General features: G+C 47.0%; 1 protein-coding gene and 1 pseudogene across 2 annotated transcripts in view; one reads left to right on the top strand and one right to left on the bottom strand.

Moving 5' to 3' along the window:
* Positions 1 to 1394: 1394 nt before the first annotated feature.
* LOC111813105 lies at positions 1395 to 1500 on the bottom strand (annotated as a pseudogene).
* A 927-nt stretch (positions 1501 to 2427) lies between these two features.
* The window catches only part of Wasf2 (WAS protein family member 2), a 97127-nt gene continuing 94367 nt past the window's right edge, over positions 2428 to 5187 (top strand). For both annotated transcript variants that reach the window (XM_004642868.2, XM_023703039.1), the window contains exon 1: positions 2428 to 2597. The gene's annotated coding sequence lies outside the window, so the exon portion shown is untranslated. The remainder of the gene's footprint in view (positions 2598 to 5187) is intronic.

Genomic DNA, 5187 nt, shown 5'->3' with positions numbered 1-5187 from the left:
TTTTTTATTTTTTAAACATTTATTTATTTATTGTGTGTATGTGTGTGTGGCCAGCTCAGCCCACCAGGGGGCGGGGCTGGCTGGCATGTGGTGCTGGGGGATTGAACCGCCATCCCTGTGTTTTGCCAAGCTTGTTTCAAGTAGGTGCTTTAGACCACTGAGCCATCTCTCCAGCCCCAGAATATATTTATTGAGAGAAAGAAAGCTCCTGTCCAAGAGAAGGACAGGAGGTGGGCCCGAGCGGATAGTTCCCCTCAAAGCTTTCTCTTTCAGGGACTTTTATAGTGTAAAACCATGTGAGGCTCTGATTCCCAATGTTGCAGGTAGCTGAGTTAGAAAGAAATATTATAGGCAGTCAGACAAAGCGAGGCCCTCAAGGAGACAGTACGGAAGACAAGATGATTTTGCAACTTTGGGAGACAAAGACCCCTGCTGTGGGCTGGACCTCAAGACAAAAGAGTAAACAAATGCAACCACCTACCTCCCTAAAGATAGGCATCCAGGATTGATATTCTAATGAGTCTCTCACTTTAGGACTCCCGGAAGTCACTAACCCAGTCCCCTGTAGGAAAAGCCCGGGTTCTGTATTCATGCCTGCTTGCCATGCCCTCTTGCTACGTGCCTGGCTTCTCCATTTAGTCCTGGATTTAATCCATTTTACCTGAGCAGTTGTGCTTGTAATCTCATTGGTTGACCATGGTTTTGTCCCACCTCATGCCCACGTAAGTGAGTTCCCATGTTCTCCACCTCAGACCTGCCTCACCACATGGTTTCACTCAATAAAAACCCCTGGAAGACACAGCTTCCGGGAAACCCACTCAGTCCCTCTTCTATCCTTCTGTCAGACAGGAGCTTCTTTCCCCCACTAAATATATTCTGCTCTTAACCGCGGTTGTTCCTAAAATTCATTCTTCAGTTTTAGAGAACACGAATGCTGCCCAGGTATCTTTCAGGTTGGGAATTTCATTCCCTTGTACCACTAAGGATCCCAGAAACAGCTTGGGTACATTTCTGGGGTGTTTATCAACACTAGCCGGGGGCAGGGTGGGGGGGGCAACACCCAAGTCTATGGTGACCAAAGAGAAAGGTGGCGCCTGGTACCCTTAGGCCCAACCCTGCCCTTTCTCATGTGCCACCATACTGTGTGAGGGTAATACAGGAATGATACAGATTTGAGTTTCTGGGTTGTTTCCAATTCTTTTTTTTTTTTTTTTTTTTTTTTTTCTCTTTTCTTTTTCCCCCACCTGTAAGGCCTTTCTCTGTTGATAGTAGGGCCACACAGTTTGTGCCCTCTTAACAATGGACTCATGGGGCCCGGGAAATGGCTCAGTGGAATAAGCGCTTCCCTGGCAAGCGCAAGGGCCTGAGTTCAATCCCCGGTTCCGGGGGAACAAACAAACAAACCAAAAAACCCCACAAAAACCAATGGACTCAGATTCCTATTGGGAGTGTTTTAAACCGAAGAGCCATTCTTCAGGCCCCCTCCTCTGAGCACACCCATTTCCAATTCTTCAGGCAATCCTGAGTCACACAGTCATGGAGACACTTTTTTTTGTTTGTTGTTTTGTGTTGTTTTTTTTTTTTTACAAGCTGTGAATTGTACCTGCCTTATAGGATTGCTCTAGAGAACTAAGTGAGGTACCTTTGCTAACTTGTGCATCTGTCACATTACCATCCAGGTGTAGCTTTCTATCATCAACAAGGGGCGCTTATGTCCACTCAGGCACGAATCCTCAAAGAACCACTTCAGCATGTGAGGGAGGATATGCCTGAGCCTACTGTGCCTATTTTACAGAAGGACAAACTGAGACCCAGATAAATTCTGGGAGCTGTCTACGGTCACAAATTGAGGTAGCAGTTGAACTTGGGTCCAGCTCACCTGGCAGCGGCTTCTCAGAACTAGCTCAGAGTCCCAGATCCCAAGCTTCGCTCAGGAAAGATTCTTTTGGGGAAGGAAAGATCCTGTGACTCATTGTCCCCACCCTACTTTCCGCGGGGTCAGAGACCCGGCGTGAAGAGACAAAACTATCTGCTGTTTGAGGGGTGTCTGCAGAAAGTTCATAGGTTTAGCGCCCTCTTTTTATAGAAAAGACTAGTTCTTTGAACTCTCAACAAGAAGAACTCGTTTTTCAATACACTTTGGGCAAGTTTTTACACTTTATTTGGTAATATTTTTCCACTATGAAATTAAGAGCTGATTAGCCTTAATCGCTACCCCTACTTCACTTGGTTTGCCCTCCGCTGTTTACTCCGATTGCGGAAGTCGGTCGGGCGGAGCCCCAGGGACTGTACCCCAGAGTACGTCTTTTGCGTAGTTAACTAATTGGCAGCTAATTCTGACCAATGAAATGGCCAGAAGCCCAGGGAGGGTGTGGAGGAGAGCCAATCAGGACCTCTGGCGGGGTGTGGCTGTGTCCCAGGGCGGGGAATCGCGTAATGGCGGACGCGGACCGGAGTAGCACAGCTGGGGGCGTAGCGCGTTGAGGGGGTCCAGCTGTGTGGCCGCCCTGAGAGTCGGTCGGTAGGAACAGACCCTGTTCGGAGACTGGGTGGGAGGCCGGCCCTTCCTGTGTCTGAGGGCGACTGAGCAAGTCCAGGTGAGCAACAAGTCCTCTTGGGCGGAACCCGTAGTGAGACGCTGGCCCCGGCTGGGCCGCCCCTCAAAGCCCCGCGGGTGCACGGGGGATGGTCGCCGAGCCTTCTTCTGTCTTGGACTCTCAGAATCCGGCGGGCGGTCAGCCCTGGGCGGCGTCTTAGTCCACTCCGCAGGGAAGGAGAGATTCGGAGTCCCCCTCGGAGATTGGGAAGTGCTCTCTAGTCTGTGAGGCTGCGAAACTGTCCTGAGCTTACTGGCGCTGCCACTAACTCGTTGGCATGGTCTTGGACAAGTCACTTCCATTCTTACTCAGGATAAGTCTCAGATTCCAGCTCTGGACCGTGAAGTAATTGAGGTGCTCTTTGAGGTCCTGGCTTGCTAAGGGACACACACGCGCGCGCGCCAGAGTAAGGAAGCGAGTTGTCTACAGGGGCCTCTTCCACGAAGGCGTTGGGCACTACCCAGATCAGATCATGATGGGGTCCTGGTCCCCCGGCCACCTTAGGGCCTCTGGGGTGGGAAAGTTTTATACATAGAAATTGGGAGGGCATCCTTGGCGATTCCTTGGAGCTGATTGGAATTTAGGCTCAGAAGTCAGGAGGAAGGAGGAGAACAACTTTTATGGTATTCCTACTATATGCCAAACGTTGGCATATGTTTTTGTTTAATTTTTTCAGCTACTCTAGAAAATTTACACAGAAGGAAACTGTTTGAGAGCACACAGTTAAATGCAGCATTTACCAAACTGGAAGTGTTTTCTCTGAGACTCACTGGCAAAGGGCAAAGGGCAAATCATTGCTCACTTAAAAGATGGTATTAGGGGAGTTTGTTTTGTCACAAATGGAGAGCAGGAGGGATCTGGTTCCAAATACTTGATTTGACTTCTGACATAGGCTGTTCTGGATCTCTGGATGGTTAATTATAAGTCCATTCTTTGTTCTGTCTGTGAGTTAATTTCTAAGTTGTAAAAGTCACTTTAAAGTGTGTCAGAACCTCAGAGAACAAACTGAGTTCTCTGATTGGATGTCCTGTAGTGACAAATTCACCATCACTAGTAGAGACTTAACTTTTAATTCAGGGTCTTGCCAGCCCAATGTGTTTTTTCTTCCTAAGAATGTCCCATTTGTTGGGGTGGGAGAAATTTCTCATTATTGGTTCCAATTTCTTTGGTTTTCTTGGGATGAAAGGCATAATAGCTTGCCTCTAATTAAGCTTATTTTTTTTTTTCTTTGTTTTGTCCATTATCTTACTTCTAGCAGAGTAAAGATTATGGACTTGGGATAGGCAGTTGTTGGGTACCATAAATTGCAACCCTTAATCTTTTCAAACTTTACAGCTTTGTGTTAATCAAAATAGGTCTGGCCGTGGGTATTTTCATTGTGTCAGTGGGGGGAAGAAAATTGGAAGAGGAAGCTGCTAAGAAAGAGGGCGTTTCTTAGTGTGGAGCAAATATGTATTTTCTTTGTTTGAAATTCTAAAAACAGAAAAGCAGCAACTAAAGGAAGAAGGAAGGAAAGAACTGTGAAACTTCCCTTCCTGTTCAAAAGATTTTTAAGAGGTGTCCCCATCTCTCCATATCTGAGGCTCTGCTTTCACACAAGAAAGTTAATTGTGATTTGTTGGATGTACAGAAACTCTTCTAGAATGAAATAATTTTAAGTCTTTTTTTTTTTTTTTTTGGTCAGAACCAGGGATTGAACTCAGACCTCTGTGCTTGCCAGGGAAGCGCTTATTCCACTGAGCCATCTCCCCGGCCCCCAGTTTTAAATCTTAAACCTGAGATAAATGCTGTAAAAATCAGAACATTTCTGAATAAGTTGTTTCACTGGTGATTAATTTTCTTTTTTTTTTTTGCGGAACCAGGGATTGAACTCAGGCCACAAGCACTTATTCCACTGAGCCATCACCCAGGCCCTGAATTTTCTTGACATAGTTATCAATTCAGTCTATACACACATGTGTGTACGTGTGTACGTGTGTGCACGTGTGCGCACATACCACACAGTTTTTGAGACAGGGTTTGGCTGTGTAGTTCAGAGTAGTCTTGAACTCACTGTGCAGCCTAGGCTGGCCTTGAATTTGTAGTCATCTGTCTGAGACTCCCAAGTGCTGGGATTACAGACTTGTGCCATCCATGCCCTTCTGTCTCCCCCTTAACCCCCACCTCCCCTTGCCTGTCTGTCCCTGTCTGTTTATGTCTGTCTGTCTGTCTGTGTCTCTGTCTCTGTCACCTGATACCGGAGATTTAAACTCAGGGCCCAGGGCTGGGGAGATGGCTCAGTGGAATAAGTGCTTCCTTGGCAAGTGTAAAGGGCCGGAGTTCAATCCCCAGTTCCACCAAAAATAAAATAATAAATATCAGCAACACTTGTTTAAAAATAAAAAAATAAACTCAGGGCCCAATCCCATCCCAGGCCCTTGCACTTGCCAGGCAAGTGCCTATTCTACTGAGCTATCTCCCCGGCCCCACTCCATCCAGTTCTTTTTTTTTTGCGGAACCAGGGATTGAACTCATGCCCTTGCACTTGCCAGGGAAGCGCTTATTCCACTGAGCCATCTCCCTGGCTCCCTGGGCCCCCCTCCATCCAATT

This window comes from Octodon degus, unplaced genomic scaffold (assembly GCF_000260255.1).
Source record: "Octodon degus isolate 3935 unplaced genomic scaffold, OctDeg1.0 scaffold00163, whole genome shotgun sequence".
Classification (NCBI taxonomy): domain Eukaryota; kingdom Metazoa; phylum Chordata; class Mammalia; order Rodentia; family Octodontidae; genus Octodon; species Octodon degus.
This window is presented reverse-complemented; position numbering and strand designations above follow the sequence as displayed.